The sequence below is a fragment of the Aquarana catesbeiana genome, linkage group LG03 (genome assembly GCF_042186555.1).
Source record: "Aquarana catesbeiana isolate 2022-GZ linkage group LG03, ASM4218655v1, whole genome shotgun sequence".
Classification (NCBI taxonomy): Eukaryota; Metazoa; Chordata; class Amphibia; order Anura; family Ranidae; genus Aquarana; species Aquarana catesbeiana.
In genome coordinates, this window is record NC_133326.1 from 283503876 (window position 1) to 283521509 (window position 17634).

General features: G+C 45.0%; 1 long non-coding RNA gene across 1 annotated transcript; it reads right to left on the reverse strand.

The window, feature by feature from the left end:
• Positions 1-863: 863 nt before the first annotated feature.
• Positions 864-7157, reverse strand: LOC141134527 (uncharacterized). Its single transcript, XR_012243187.1, has 2 exons — positions 6916-7157; positions 864-1690 (listed from the first exon to the last, which is right to left on the reverse strand). It is a non-coding gene; the product is annotated as an uncharacterized lncRNA (long non-coding RNA).
• Positions 7158-17634: the final 10477 nt, after the last annotated feature.

Consider the following 17634-nt stretch of genomic DNA (forward strand, 5'->3'; position numbering starts at 1 on the left):
ATGAAAGACAGACTTCACCTCAGATCCCAGACCATTGGTGACGCCCCTCTGATGTTTCTTACACATTGGGCTTAGTCGTAGAGGTGTCACCTTTATGACTTCCACAGGAGAAATCACATATTGATATTATGGCAATGCTAGAGGGACAGTTTTAGGACAGTATACAGTAATGTTACAGTAGACCTCTGTGATGTTGTTGCTAGCCGAGAGGGACTGATCAGAATTTAACCTTGGTAGATTATTGGCAGTTCAGGATTGTATGTGAAACTTTACATAGGCCGTCAATTCAAGACATTACGTAAGGGACTACATTAATGAAAACATTGTTCTGATTTTAAATAAATTAGACGGATTATGAAGACTTCTCATACAGCTTAACGTATTATGAAACGTGTGAGACATGTCCATTATATCGTTGCCTGCAAATGTTGTTGCATGCAGCTATTTTCAACCCAGCAAACAGCACAAAAGCATTAATCAACAGAGGAGAAAGAGCAGGCCAGTTTGGAGTCCTCCTGCAACAGCATACAGCCATCTGACATACTTGTTGCTCTGATACTTTTACAAGAACATCGTAACCAGGTTTATTTTTATCTGTCATGTTCAGAAGTCATTTAATCCTTAGCTGAAGACTGAATGAACAAGTGAAACAAAATCAATCATGTGACAGTTTCTATGAAAGTCATTGGGGGTCACTCTTGGGGTCAGTTTCAAAGAGACGTGGCTTAGTTTGGCCATCCCCTAATCATAGTTAGCATTACTCTAGATTCAAGCATCTCTTGCAAGGATTGGCATACAGTGCCTTGAAAAGTATTCATGCCCCATGAAATGTTCCACATTTTGCCATGTTACAACCAAAAACATACCGTAAATGTATTTTATTGGGAATTTTTGTGATAGACCAACACAAAGTAGCACATATTTGTGAAGTGGAAGGAAAATGATAAATGATTTTCAATTTTTTTTACAACTAAATACCTGAAAAGTGTGGCGTGCATTTGTATTTGGCCCCCTTTACTCGGATAACCCTAACTAAAATCTAGTGGAACCAATTGCCTTCAGAAGTCACCTAGTTAGTAAATAGAGTCCACCTCTGTAATTTAGAGGTTTGTTAGCGAACCTTAGTGAACAAACAGCATCATGAAGGCAAAGGAACACACCAGACAGGTCAGGGATAAAGTTGTGGAGAAGTTTAAAGCAGCAGGATTAGTTTATAAAAAAAAAAAAATCTCAAGCTTTGAACATCTCACAGAGCACTGTTCAGTCCATCATCCAAAAATGGAAAGAGTATGGCACAACTGCAAACCTACCAAGACATGGCCGTCCACCTAAAGTGACAGGCCGGGCAAGGAGAGCATTAATCAGAGAAGCAGCCAAGAGGTCCATGGTAACGCTGGATGAGCTGCAGAGAACCACAGCTCAGGTGAGAGAATCTGTCCACAGGACAACTATTAGTCATGCACTCCACAAATCTGGCCTTTATGGAAGAGTGGCAAGAAGAAAGCCATTGTTTAACCGCTTCAGCCCGGGAAGATTTTACCCCCTTCCTGACCAGAGCACTTTTTGCGATTCGGCACTGCGTTGCTTTAACTGACAATTGCACCCAAACAAAATTGACGTCCCTTTCTTCCCACAAATAGAGCTTTCTTTTGGTGGTATTTGATCACCTCTGCGTTTTTTATTTTTTGCACTATAAACAAAAAAAGAGCGACAATTTAGAAAAAAAAAGCAATATTTTAAAATTTTTGCTATAATAAATATACCCCAAAAATATATTAAAAAACAAATACAGGGCAAACTTAGAAGAAAACCTGTTAAGCCTTGTACACACGATCGGATTTTCCAACGGGAATTGTGTGATGACAGGCTGCGGAAAATCCGACCGTTTGTATGCTCCATCAGACAATTGTTGGCCAACTTTCCATGGACAAATGCTGGATGGCAGGTTTATAAATTTTCCACAGACAAAGGTCTGTTGTTGGATTTTCCGAGTGTGTGTACACAAGTCCGTCGGACAAAAGTCCAAAGTACAAACACGCATGCTCGGAAGCAAGGACGAGCCATAAGCGGTCGGTCTTGTAAACTAGCGTTCATAATGGAGGAATAACATTCGTGACGCGGCAAATTATGAAATCTAGAAATACAGCGCACATTCTCTTTTTCTTTAATGGGATAATAATGAAGCTGCTTTGCTGGTGATACTGATGGAGTTCTGCAAAAACACGTATTTTTAAAGGCTTTTTTTTCTAGTGATATCAAGAATAATATTATTATGCTTGTTTTTTTTTTTTTTTTTTTGGTCAAGTTACCACAACACCATTAATCCGTAGTTTTTAAGATCAAAGATAAACTATGTTGGTGTCCCTTGTAAATTTTATATTGGTATTTTTAAAATGTAACTGCCTACTCCCAAACTGTCATTTGAAGTAAAACACCTAGCCAAGTATTATTCTACACAATTTTTTTTATTGTGCATTAATAAAAGAAAACAAATAAAATTAGACATGCTATCTGCCAATAGAACTTAACCAAAAAGTGCATTTGATGCATCCATAAATATAGAAAATATACCAAATCAAATTTTTTTGTATTTTTTCAGGTACTTATGTAGCGTTGTCAATTTACGCAGCGCTTTACATATACATTGTACATTCACATCAGTCCCTACCCTCAAGGAGCTTACAATCTAAGGTCCCTAACTCACATTCATACATACTAGGGACAATTTAGACAGGATCCAATTAACTTGCCAGCATGTCTTTGGAGTGTGGGAGGAAACCGGAGTACCCGGAGGAAACCCACGCAGGCACAGGGAGAACATGCAAACTCCAGGCAGGTAGTGTCAAGGTTGGGATTTGAACCAGCGACCCTTCTTACTGCTAGGTGAAAGTGCTATCCACTACACCACTGTGCCGTCCGTGGCATGTGTCCTGCATGTGTCCTGCTTCTTAATATAGGGGGTCAACAATGCCAAGAGTTGGTGAAAGCAGGGGTCCGTCATCCGGAGATAATTTCGAAAATCATCCGGATTATTCTCCTGGAGCTCCCGCAGTAAAGGCATATGACATAATTGGTCACGATTAATAAAGCAACCAGTTTTTGGTCCAAGAAATCCTCCTCCTCCAGTTCCTGGACTGGACTTGGGTCAAAGCAATAACTCCAAGGCCAATAATAAATAACACGTTATCTCCTCCAATTCTGCAACATGGCTGGTTGACGAACGGCCGTTCAGAAACGAACTGAAAAGTGCGAAATGAAAAGCGCAAATTGTCAGGGCTGGGCTCAGCCCTTCCTTCTCTGAGCTGGCCGCTCAGCTGTCGGCTAATTACGAGCCCCCATCTCTCTCCACTGTTACCCAGCTGTTGTTGATTCTACCCAGCTGTTGTTGATCTCTGCCTTCGCCTTTGTCAACATCACAGTGACTTTCTCCAGCGTTCCTGTTGAAGACTTGCTCGGCTGACCTTCCTTCTGACTCCTGGTCCTGCTTGCTGTACTACTACGTTTATCTCTGGCTCTCTGACATTTGCTTGGCTGACTACCCGATCTGGTTACTGAACTATGGCTTGTTTTGACTATGCTTACTCTGTTTACCCACCCAGTGTCTGTCTCAGGGTGACCACATTTCCAAACTGCCATTCAGGGACACCCCCCATCCCTAAAATCAGCTTGTACTGTAACGAATCACAGCACAGCCAAGATGGCGGGTGCACGCTCTACCCAGAAGTACTGATCATGCCCCCCAAAAAAAAGGCCACCGCACTGCCACTTTACTCGCTGACAAAACTTGTCCTGGTCAGCCGAGACCCGTTTTCCCTTGTTACAACGCTGGCTCTACATTGCACTGCAGTGATTAGACACAAGAGGCAGGATTTATGATTTCTCAAATCACAAGGAGGGGGTGGGGATTGTGCCTCTCCAGACATTCCCGGCCAGGACAAGTACTGTTAGTGAGTAGAGTGGCGATGAGCCTTTTTCTGGGCATCGAATCGGGGGGGGGGGGGGGGTTGTGTCAGTTTTAGTTTCATTCTGGGACACTGTATTGTCCTGGAATGAAGGTGCCTGGGACAGACCTGCAATCCGGGACACGTGGTCACCCTAGTCTGTCTATTTGTCTCTCCCACCCACCCAGTGTCTGTCTGTCTATCCCACCCAGTGTCTGTTTGTCTGTCTGTCTCTCCCACCCAGTGTCTGTCTGTCTCTCCCAACCAGTGTCCGTCTGTCTCGCCCACCCAGTGTCTGTTTGTCTGTCTCTCTCACCCAGTGTCTGTCTGTCTCTCCCACCCAGTGCCTGTCTGTCTCTCCCACCCAGTGTCTGTCTGTCTGCCTCTCCCACCCAGTGTCTGTCTGTCTCTCCCACCCAGTGTCTGTCTGTCTGTTTCTCCCACTCACCCAGTGCCTGTCTGTCTCTCCCACCCAGTGTCTGTCTGTCTCTCCCACCCAGTGTCTGTCTCTCCCACCAAGTGTCTGTCTGTCTGTCTCTCCCACCCACCCAGTGTCTGTCTGTCTGACTCTCCCACCCAGTTTCTGTCGGTCTGTCTCTCCCACTCAGTGTCTGTCTGTCTCTCCCACCCACCCAGTGTCTGTCTGTCTCTCCCACCCACCCAGTGTCTGTCTGTCTGTCTCTCCCACCCAGTGACTGTCTGTCTGTCTCTCCCACCCAGTGTCTGTCTGTCTCTCCCACCCACTCAGTGTCTGTCTGTCTGTCTCTCCCACCCACCCAGTGTCTGTCTGCCTGTCTCTCTCACCCACCCAGTGTCTGTCTCTCCCACCCAGTGTCTGTCTCTCCCACCCACCCAGTGTCTGTCTATCTGTCTCTCCCACCCACCCAGTGTCTGTCTGTCTGTCTCTCCCACCCAGTGTCTGTCTGTCTATATGTCTCTCCCAACCAGTGTCTGTCTCTCCCACCCAGTGTCTGTCTGTCTCTCCCACCCAGTGTCTGTCTAATCTGTCCCTCTCTATGTTGTAAAAAACCTGGTTGAGCCTGCTTGTTTCTGTGTCCCCCTTAGTGTGCTGACCACGGTAATCATTGCTGCTGATCCATGATACCGGGGTCAGCTTACGTGCCTCCGTCATCCTGTTGCTCTCCTCTTTCCCCCTTTCCCCTCCCTCCCTGCCTGTCAGCTCCTGTGTGTGAGACGATCTTTTCCCTGCTCCCCTCCTGCCGCTATTAGCAGCTGGCAGTAAAGTTAAAAAAGATTACTGCCAGCCCCTCTGTTCTACTAAGCTATACTACCCTGTGTACATGTTTGTATAAAATTGTGCCTGTAAATACCTTATTCCAGTTTGTTTCTGGCCGGTCACATGACCTCTGGCCACTCTCCTCCCCCGATCTATGGGCTATAGCAGGAGGGGCTGAGAGGACAGCACAGTGGTCACAAGACCTCCTGGCTGATGTCAGAGGGGGATCTCGGCCCCTCCTGCTGTAGCCCTTGGATCGGGGGAGGAGAGCAGCTGGAGATCACGTGACTGGCCAGAAACAAAATGAAATAAGCTATTTTGCAGGCACAATTTTATACAAACATGTACACAGGGTAGTATAGCTTAGTAGAACAGATGGACTGGCAGTAATCATTATTTGACTTTACAATCACTTTAAGTGGTTTGTCTCATCTATGTAAACTGATACATTCTACTGGAGAGCTGAAAAAGCTGTGCTTTTGAAAAACAGACTTGCTGACTGGTTCAGTAGATAAAAACAGAAGATAGAAAGCCTAAAAAAGGAAACTAATACAGCCATCACATCTAAGAATTGATAAGCTGTGATATTTTAAAATATTGCTTTTGCGTCTAATACTGCTTTAAAGTTCTTGTAAACCTCTGGAATGAAAAATTAACAATGCGTATCCTTCTGCCGTGTGTACTTACCTTAATCTAAAGCACCTAGTGTGATTTATATCTGAACTGGTAAGCTGCAAAATAATAAATGTTTGCTTTTGGGTTTAATACTGAGTTTCTTTGGCAGACTTACCTTTAAAACAAATTCATTCAGCTCTGAGCTGTCACTGCTGCAGGCACACCCATCTTCGCCTTCTTCCTTCTAGGTTTGCACTCTCTGGTCATGTTGAGGTCACTCCCACGAATGTACACAGGAGTTATTATGGTGGCATGACGCTCTGCATTTGGTTCTAAAGCCTGAAGTTTTTTTAACCTATAGCCCTTACCCCCATAAGGGCCGCTGGTGAATGTGGTTGTCTCCCACCCTGCACAGCCAGGCATACCCATTTTTCACTCACTCCAAGTCAAGAAACAATCCTTGCAGCTTAGTTTGTTTTTTTTATTAGGGGAATTGAACTTGAATAGGGAAAAGATGCTCAGCTGGCTGAGGAGTGAGCATGCACAAGTTTCCCTATACCAAGCGGTTTGCTATGGGGCATGCGGCAGGAGGGAAGAGCGGATAGTGCTCATAGAGGACCCCAGAAGAGGAGGACTAGGGCTGCTCTGTGCAAAACCATTGCACAGAAAAGGTCAGTATAACAGGTTTGTTATTTAATCGCTTGGCACTGAGTATGCGGCCTCTTAGTGGCCGGGTCTTGGCACTGAGCAGGCGCATATTTGCGTGCAATAGCAGCAACAGCGCTGTGCCAAGAGTGTGCACCCTGCATGCTCCCAGCGGCTCACGGAAAGCTCCCAGCCAATCACGGCGGTCACATAACCATAAGCCCTGTCCTGCCTCCCAGGTTACTAAACCCCTTAAAGGGCAGTCATTAAGGGGTTAAAAAAAATAAAAGAGAAATCTCTACAATCACTTTTATATCACTTTAATCCAAGCATTGCTACCAACAGTTGATCACTGTATGGTTTCATTAGCAACCCTTCCTGACTGTAGGCACAATGAAAGATATTTAATAAGCTTTTTAATAACTCCTTTTTCTATAACACTGTATTACTGACACAGTCAACATATACTTAACCTACCTGTGAGGGTATTAGAGGATGACTAAAACATTATGAGTAGATTCATCTGAAGCCCGATCAAGATTTGGCCTCCTCACCGCCTGTTTTAGCCCAATTTTTGCCAAAAAATGCACACCAAGTGGAGCATTTGCACCGTTTATCCATTTGTTTGAATGCCGAACTGGCTGAACTTCTGTCCATTTATGGATTTAGTCATTCCTGTAGCATTCCCTTACAAATTGCAGAATCTAACCTCTCTGAGGCAATGAGATGTGGGACAGGGCGCGACACAGTTCATTCCTGAGTCATTGTTTACGTATGCAGCATCTTGATTCATCATTGCATCATGCAGTGTGAGTTTTTGTTCATACAAAATTATCTCTGAGTTCAGAAGGTGGCTTATCAGGCAAACAAAGATACAGATCAGAAGACTAGACTATCTTGGTCTTCAAGTATTAACATTACAGTACCAAGGCATAAAATTAATGTAACTTCCCATATAAGTCCAACGATATTTCAAATACATGTGAGGTTTTGAAAAAGCCCAACAAATAGTGTGATAATGACAAATAAAATCAAGTAATCATCAGCCGATTACTGGTGATTACTTACCTACTAGCTGATTACTGGTGATTACTTGATTTTATTTGTCATTATCACACAAATTGTTGGGCTTTTTCAAAACCTCACATGTATTTGAAATATTGTTGGACTTATTCAGTGTTTAGGGACTAAAGCTTGCCCAGATTCCATACAATCCAGCTCTTTAAACTCATTGATAAATAGTAAGCTCCCAACCATTTGGCCATATGCACATTTTGCTAAATCAATCTCTGGAACCATAGTGGCTGAGAAATAGTCATGATATTGTCAGACTGTGATCAGACAAAATATAGATAGGCTATGGCAATTATTTGCAAGTGTAGCACTAACCCGAAGGAGCTGCTGATAAATGTTCAATTCTGCACCCTGCCTTTCAACCCCCAAGAACGGTCTCGACCCCTCTGGCACACCTATATAGTGATATGAGCGTGGGACCCAGCAGTAAAGAGAACACAGTAATGATACACTATACCATGGGCGTAGCATAAGGGGTTGCAGGGGTCACAATCGCAACCCTGCCCCTAGCTCAAGGGGGCCCCTGCAGCCTCCCTGTCATATTATCATATCCTCCACAATGTCCAGCTCCGATCTGCCCTAGGGCCCCACAGCCATGCTCCAGTACTGGGCTTCCACTTTGCCTTCCACAATCCACACCCCTCTGTTCTCATTGGCTGGGGAGAAGCTGTGAGCCATTTCCTGAATGGAGAACAGCCCAGGATGGGCAAGTGTCTGTGCTGTGTGCTGGCAACACGGAATGGTAACTGAGCTCAGCGAGTTAAGAGGAGCCACGATGGGACCAATGTCACTGGTGAGGTATGACACTGCTCAGTTACTTCTAGTCACTAGCTGGGATTCTCTGTACCCCCCACCCGGGGATGTCTGCTTACCCCACTTCCCTGACTACTGGGGAAAAGACACAAACCTCCGGGAGGTGACCTTCCCCCAACACCTGTCAACACTGACAGATAATCCTTCAGAAATTGCTAAAACAAATCCCTTAACACCTCCTGAGGGTCCCCTGAGGGGCTTGCAGGCTCCAGTTTTTATGTCACATGGCTTTGCCCCCCATATCTAAGTTCCCCCCCTCAAGCCCCATGACCACCCCCTCCGCCCTCGATGCTATGCCCGCTGCTGAGCTTATTCCCAGTACAGCACTCTATACTGCTCCTACTCTGCAGGGCTGAAATCACATTCCTTTACAACACAGCCAGTCAGCCATGATCTGCATAGAGTGTATCTGCCTACTGCAACTACACTGTTGTTCCGATCAGAGAATTTCACAGGTCAGAACGGCAACATAAAAGCCAGATACACCCTGTGCAGGCTCATAGACTGTGTGTAAAGGAATGTGATTACAGCCCTGTGTATTGTGAAGGGGGTTGTATACAGTGCTGGGATGGAAAAGGAGCACTGCCAAATGACCTGCCAGGGGTTCCTGTCCTCTGATTCTCCAGGGGTGATCCCTGTCCTCTAATGTAAGGAGGAACTCTGGGAACTCTAAACTCCTAAGCCACTTTGAGTATCTTGGTGTGCGGTGGGTGTATCTGCACACACAGTGGAAGTGGTGGGTGGTAGTGGGGGGGGGGGCCAGGTCAACTTTTGCATTGGGGCCCACAAGCTTCAAGCTACGCCTCTGCACTATACAGTATATTTACCGTAGCCTTGGAACCCATCACTTCACCAGCTGTGATAATAGATAGAGACTCACACAGGATATCAATTAACCATTTAGAAAGTTTACTGAAATGGAAATTAAACACAAGGAACAGTGTGATACTTAAAGGTAATAAATGACGTGTGATAACTTAAAGGTAATAAATGACAACAGATGGCAGTCAATGTATATGTGAAACCGTAGATTCAATGATCACCTCAGAGAGCAAATGTAGACAGGTACACAGTGGGACAAGTTCCCAATATCTTCCAAAACTTATATTAAGCACCTTCCCACTGAAACCTCAAAGCACACACACCAGATTTGCAGTATAATGTCATGAACATGCAACAGTAAAATGCAATGCATATATCCTGGACTCAAGGGCTCCCCCTAGGTCAGGGATGTCAAACTGGTGGCCCTCCAGCTGTTGAGGAACTACAAGTCCCATTATACCTCTGCTTTTGGGAGTCATGCTTGTAACTGTCAGCCTTGCAATGCCTCATGGGACTTGTAGTTCTGCAACAGCTGGAGGGTCACCAGTTTGACACCTGTGCCCTAGGTTGTAATGCAATGTTCCAAATGCAAAGTAAACTGCGATGCTTTGTAGAAGATGAATAAAGTTCCTTGTCTTCAGAATCTTCAGCTAGCTTATGTATTAGACTGCAGTTATTGTAAATCCAAACAGGGCAACAAGTAGAAAGCAAACTGTAGGATAAGTGATGCGCTGGTAATTGTGTACAGTACTTGCAAATAAAAGGCACTTATAATACTTCCTCCTTAGCAGTGGGTATGGTTCAGTATTGACTTTATAGCACAAAGAAACAAATCCTAAAGTTCCACTGTATGCAGCCTGTGAATAAGTGAGATCACTTCTGTGGGACTACAAGTCTCACCAGCAGTCTGTAGATAACACACTCCGTTAATAATGTACTCTACTGAAATAGGCATGTGCCCTTCTCACCAAGTAGACCCAGAAGCTGTGAGGCTCCGTTCAGACACTCCTCCTGGTGTCTCAGTCTGATGAAAGATGGCTCTGCCACACTGTAGCGTGCTTCTCCTTTTATCTGCTTACCCAGCAGGCTGTTCTGTGACTTGGCATTGTGGGTAGGTGGACTGGGCATTGTGGGTCAGTAGTTCCCAGATTTTAGCACATGATTTTAGCTCAAAAGTCCTTTCTTCATTAAACTACATCTCCCACAATGCTTTGTAACGCTGCTTCACAGAAACTGTTCACAGAAACTAAACAAAAGTCTTAATAGCATTAAAAGGACACTAGAGGGAGCCAAACTCTTACTTAAAAAACATCATATTATTTAGCATGATAACTTGATCACAACCCCAGTGCTAGACAAGGAAATCTGAAGTCAGAGAAATATGCAGACTGTCTTTGCTGGCCTTTCCCCCTGAAAATGCTAGTTGCATCAGGCATTGATGAGCACTGAAAGGCAGCACTAATAGGCACTAATTTGCTATGCCTGCATCTGACTGTTTGTTGCCAGGCTGGCTTGCCTGACCTCGCATCCAGTTGTTTTTCTTCCCTGCCTGCACCTGTCTAGCTTCCCCTGAAGCTTCTTCTGATGTGTGCCACCAATCTTCCTACACCTGCTACCAGCCGCTGTCTACCGCTGCCTGCTGTATACTAACCCTGGGCCTGCTGTTCCTGCTGTCATCTATTCAACCTATACAGCCAACTCTGGTGCAACCACTACTAACCTGCTACTAACCTGCTACATCACTACTTCCAGGAAAAGAGTATACAGGCATCCATACCTTACCACGCTCTCATGACCACTGTCGCAACATCAATGGTTCCTGAGCCAGGGCTGTACGAGAGGGCTCCCTCTGCACATCAGGCTCAGCCACAAGGTACCTGACACAGTTGGGATTCAAAGAATTGAACAGAGTATGAGGGAAAAGAGGAATATGCGATTAGAGTATATGTTTATTTCAAATTTGAGACGATTAATAGTGTTTTTAAATGTACAGTGGAACCTTGGATTGCGAGTAACGCGGTTAACGAGCGTTTCGCAATACTTATTTTAAAAAAATTCCGAGCAGGATTCAAGCCTCTGTGGTGTGCAGTACCGCATTTGGCCAGAGGTGCAGGGGCGCCGGTGACACTCGGAGCCGTTCGGAAATATTCAGAAATACTTGGAAACACTCTGGAATACTCCGGTCCCGAGTCTTTCAGAGCCTTTCCAAGCCTTTCCGAGGGTTTTTCGAGTGTATCCCAGCCATCTCTGAGTATTTCTGAGTCTCCCACCTCTGGCCACATGTGGTATTGCATGCAATAGAATTCAATGTGGAACTAATTATCTTAGTTTCCATCGACTTCTATGGGGAAACTCGCTTTGATATGCGAGTGCTTTGGATTACAAGCATTCTCCTGGAATGGATTATGCTCGTAATCCAAGGTTCCACTGTAGTTTGTACTGATATCCAAGCCTATGTGATAACAATGTAACTAGTCAATGTGGAATTCCAGTGGTATTTTCCTCAGCTTTCTTGCCTCTCATCCTGTGCCTGGATTGATCAAACATGCTGGGTTTAGGCCCATGCTCATAGTGTCTTGTGTCTGTTCCTTGAAGGCTGTTTCTATCACTCCCGGGTCTTTATTTGCACATATACACATGTTTTTGTGGGGTTGATTTACTAAATCTGAAGAGTGCAAAATCTGGTGCAGCTCTGCATATAAACCTATCAGCTTCTAACTTCAGCTTGTTCAGTTAAGCTTTGGCACAAAAACATGGACGCTCATTGGTTTCTGTGCAGAGCTGCACCAGATTCTGCATTCTTCAGTTTCAGTAAATCAACCCCAGTATCTTACAAAAATGTGTGCAACTGCTTGTGTTACACTTTAACAGGTGCTTTCTTTGAGGTCTATAGGGTGAAAAACGCAGGTCCAAAAAACTCACATCTTGAAATCTATGGGATTTCCATTGCTGAGCATTGTCAGATGTAGTCTCCCATGCAAAAAAACACACACTTGCAAAAAATGCTCAGGTGTAAAAGGGAGCTTTTATTTCTACTGAACCTCAGATGCCTATGGGTTTGGATCTGCTCATCATTTTGGCATGTGGTAAGTTAAAGCCTATATCAATAAGCACACAAATCCCTCCTACCACAGCTCCTGCCCCTTAAGCCTCATACACACGGTACGATTGTTGGCCAACCGAGCGTCTTATTTTTGTCAAAAGGGCGTGTGCCAGGATCTTATCTTGCATACTAACGTTACAATTGTCGTGTCACCCTTTGAGCCCCTTCTGCTAATTTTGTCTTTAGTGACCATTGGTTTCCAGCATGCGAGTTTGTACGTTCGACTTTTGTGACGGATTTGTGTACTGACCATACGAAAATCAGACGTCAAGCTGTTGTCCGCCGAAAATGTACTAACCTGTCATCCAACATTTCTTGGCTGAAAATTGGACAATTGTCAAAAGGAGCGTCCTAACAGTAAGATTTTAGGACAACAGTCTGTCAACAGAAAATCCCCTGCCAACAATTGTACTCTGTGTATGAGGCTTTACACTCATTCAGCATAACTAAATACCTTTGGACACTTTTTTATTCTCACCTAGACTTGCTGTCCATGTCCCTCACTGGCAACATGTATGGTAGTCACAAATGGTCCATCCTACATTGCAGTAGACCTGTTGCATCTTCTTGATGTCTTCAGGCTGCTGCAGTCCATTGAGGATGCTGCTCATCACCCAGTCAGTGCTATGGACATCTGCAGAAAGATCATATCCTGCAGGAACGACGATTAAAAAAAAAATAAACTTGTGAGTCTAATGTGACCACAGATTTAGGTAAGTAATTTGGATATTTGTAAGGCAGTGATTTGTTGTAGGGGTGGGATGAGGGGCAATGAGTAAAGTTCAGCGTTAACCTCAAAAAATGATGTTTTCACAATAACTGGTGGAATGGAACACATCTGATACTGGCTTACTTTCAAAAAGCATCACCTCCAGTTCTTGGTGAGTGAAACTGGAAGTAATTAGGACCAACTCTAGGTTGGTGTATAGAGACAGACAGAGTATACCTTTCCCTGTACACGGTGTACCAGAGTGGCACATTTGCTTCCCTTGAAGTTGAGACACTAGTTTCCCACCAGGTCTGCTCTCTTCTTGTAATTGACAGCAGGAACAGCAGGCAGTGTGCGGATTCTATAACAAGAGGAGTAGACCTGAAGGGTGGACTAGTGTCTCTGAATCCCAATCAGGCTCTGCCCCTCTCAGATGCAGATGTCTGTGTGACAGTTGCAGCAGTGGGGAGAAATCTCAGTTGCACAGAGTGATTAATCTGTTGCCTGACCAACATTTGTTGTCTTATGCCGCGTACACATGGGCGGATTTTTCGACCAGACTGGTCCGACGGAACAAATCCGTCAGACAATTCGACCTTGTGTGGGCTTCATAGGACCTGCAGCTGACTTTTTCGGTCAAAAATCAGACGGACTTTAGATTTAAAACATGTTTCAAACCTTTCCGATGGATTCGAGTCTGGTCGAAAAATCCATTCATCTGTATGCTAGTCCGACGGACGAAAACCGCGCTAGGGCAGCTATTGGCTACTGGATATGAACTTCCTTATTTTAGTCCGGTTGTACGTCATCACGTACAAATCCATCGGACTTTGGTGTGATCGTGTGTAGGCAAGTCCGTTCGTTCGAAAGTCCATCGGAAGTCCGTCAAAAGTCTGTCGGAAGTCTGTCGGAAAGACCGTCGGACCTTTGATGCCGAAAAGTCCGCCCGTGTGTACATGACATTAGACACTCATTATGAATTCCCCTAAGTGTATTTAAACTACTGGGTCCCCTTGTTTGCATAGGCCATTTCATGTAAAAGGTGAACCTAGCCTTTAAAGTCTGCAAAGAACACAAAATTCCTTCTATTCTAATAAATTTTTTAAGCTCTTGAATTTGCTCCTCACCTTGCAGTGTACCTGTACTTTTTCAGGAATAGGCAAAGTAACAGGTTTCCTTGACAGCAGATGCCAGAAAGAGTCTATACACACCTTTTTCATGCTCCCATTCCCTTAGCCAGGGCAGACAGGTTATCAGTTTAGCCAATACAGACAAAGACATTATCTAAACTGCATCTTAAATGTAGTACCTAAACAGAAGAAAATGGCAACATGACCTTCAGTTCCAATCAGTGACACATGAAGCAAATTGGAGCTACATGCACATCTAAGTGATTCTCTATGTCAATGTGGATGGTAAGAACAACTGTGTAGTGCATTTCTTGATGTCATGTATTATTCAGCCTGTTTTCTGATAGACTATACTATACTGAATTGTGTTTTGATTTTACATATGTGTAGCACCCTCTAGTTAGCAGGTGGCAGGCCTCCTTAAATACCTGGGGTCAGTCCAGCCGGGGAGAAGTTGTCGGGTGGAAGAGCTTGAGTGAGAGATTGTGGGGGCTGTCGGGGGCCCACGGGGAGCTCTCCAGTCTCGGAGGGGTGACCCCGGGCCAGGCTCGGGTGCATTCAGGAGTAAGGTTGGGCGAACGGTTCGCCGCCGAGCATGAGTTCGGCCAGAACATTGGCCGTTCTGAAGTTCTCCGAACTATAGAGTCGTTTGACCGTTTGTTGGGCCCGCTGAATGACCACATTGCACAGTGCCGCTGCACAATGCATTGAAAGCCCTGATTGGCTGAAGCAATGAAAGCTTCGCCCAATCAGGGCATAGAGCACTGTCAGAGCCATGATTGGACGCTGTCATGATGACTGTATCCAATCATGGCTCATTGCTCTTAATCCCGCCCCACACTCTAAAAGTATTCTTTCCATAGCGGCCATTTGTAGTGTGATAGCGGCGTGGAGAGAGATAGAACAGGGCTCTCTTAGGTGCTATTAGACAGTTAGTGTGCAATAGCGTTCTATTCTGATTCTATTGTCAGTGTAGAATATCAGTTTAGTGTGCATCTAGGGATAGTTCAGTGTGAGTGTAGTGCAACCATTCATCTTTACATTAGTGTGAATGTAGGGATAGTTCAGTCATTGTGAGTGTCGTGCGATCATTCATCTTTACATTAGTGTGAATGTAGGGATAGTTCAGTCAGTGAAAGTGTAGTGACTTTTAGCACAGTGTATTTTATTGCGTTACTGCAAGTTTAATGCCGTATATTTCATTGCGTTACTGCAAGTTTAATGCCATATAGTTCTGTGGATTACTGCAAGTTCAACGCTGTATAGTTCTGTGCGTTACTGTAAGTTTAACGCCATATAGTTCTGTGCATTACTGCAAGTTTAACGCTGTATATTTAATCGCGTTACTGCAAGTTTAATGCCATATATTTCATTGCGTCACTGCAAGTTTAATGCCATATAGTTCTGTGCGTTACTGCAAGTTTGACACTGTATATTTCATTACATTACTGCAAGTTTAACGCCATATATTTAATTGCGTTACTGCAAGTTTAACGCCATATAGTTCTGTGTGCTACTGCAAGTTTAACGCTGTATAGTTCTGTGCGTTACTGCAAGTTTAATGCCATATAGATCTGTGCATTACTGCAAGTTTAACTCCATATAGTTCTGTGTGTTACTACAAGTTTAACACCATGTATTTCATTGCATTACTGCAAGCTTAACGCCGTATATTTCATTGCGTTACTGCAAGTTTATTGCTGTTTGTTTCATTGCGTTACTGCAAGTTTAACACCATATAATTCATTGCATTACTGAAAGTTTAATGCCATATAGTTCTGTGCATTACTGCAAGTTTAACGCCATATAGTTCTGTGCATTACTGCAAGCTTAACGCTGTATATTTCATTACATTACTGCAACGCCATATATTTAATTGCGCTACTGCAAGTTTAACGCCATATAGTTCTGTGTGTTAGTACAAGTTCAACGCCGTATAGTTCTGTGCGTTACTGTAAGTTTAATGCTGTCAGGGACTAACCCGCAGGAGAACTAACATCTATGGCCAGTAGAATCCTGTATCAATGAACACAAATTCTCCAGCGCTAATGCAAACACGTGCGCGCCAAAGCACACGCACCACGTGAGAGACTCCAGGATCCAAGCATACTATTTAAAGCATGTTGCAGCAGTCACCAACTGCTGCATGATCTTCAGCTTCCTGTGTATTCCTGAGTTCCTGTTCCTGTTGTCTTGGATTATCTGCTAACGACCCGGCTTGTCTTGACCTATCTGATCTGTACTTACCCTGGCTTGACCCTTGGCTCGTTCCTGTTACTCCGCTCTGATCTGCTGCACCGTGTATGACCCCTGGCTTGTTTTATGGACTTTGCTACTGTTTGATCTGCTGCACCGTGTATGACCCCTGGCTTGTTTTATGGACTTTGCTACTGTTTGCTGTCCTGTGTATGAACCCCGGCCTGGCTCCTGACACTGCTTCTGGTACTTCCTGCTGTACGATCTCATCTGGTACTTCCGAGGTACCCCTGCCTAGCAGTCTACCCTGCTCGTCAGCTGCCCACCAGTGGACTTCTCTGCTTCATCTCAGCTTTCTGCAGCCAGCAACCCCTGCCGCTTTGAGTATAGCTCCCCCTGTACCACCTCCAGGGGGCGCTCTGCACTTAGTCGCAAGGGAAGCCCTCCCAGCACTTCAGCCTCCGATCAGGTACGTGATAGTATCATGCAGCCAGTAACGTCAGAGGCTGACGGAGGTGCTCCCCTGCTCAAGACTCTGTGCCAGCAAGTCGCTACGCTGACCCAAGCAGTGACGAATCTACAAGGACATTATTCCCAGTTGGAGATTCACCTTCAGAACCAAGCAATGTCTCCTATGATGGTTCCACCCCCTGAACCAAGGGTACCTACTCCGGAGCACTTCTCTGGTGACCGAGGGAAGTTCCGAGCATTCAAGGACACCTGTTTACTTTACCTGGCCCTCCAACCAAGAACCTTTTCCATAGAAACTGTTAAAGTGGGATTTGTTATTTCCCTGCTGTCCAATGAACCCCAGTCCTGGGCTCATCAGTTACTAGAGCAAAAGGATCCCGCTATTAATTTAGTGAACTTGTTCTTTGAAGCTATGTCCAGATTATATGATGATCCACAACGTATGGCTACTGCTGAGACCGCCCTTCATGCCTTGTGGCAAGGGCAGCGCCCTGTAGAGGATTATATCGTGGACTTTCGCACCTGGGCTTCCGACACGGGGTGGAATGAGGCCGCTCTCAGATTCAAATTCCGGCTCGGCTTATCTGAACTTGTCAAAGACAAACTTGCACGAGTAGAGTCCCCAACCACTTTAAAAGGACTCACCCAGCTAGTCGTCCAAATTGATAGGCGCCTGCGGGAGCGACAGTCTGAACGACGTGCACGATCCTTCAGGCCTTCTTGGATGACGCCCACAGTTCCGGCCGTTCCTGCCCCCGTCACTCCGTTCACGTCCAACAAAGGGCCTATGCAAATTGGCGCAGTATCCTCTGCTCTGACTCCTAACGAGAAACTTCATCGCCGGCAAGCTAACCTATGTTTCTATTGCGGAGAACCCG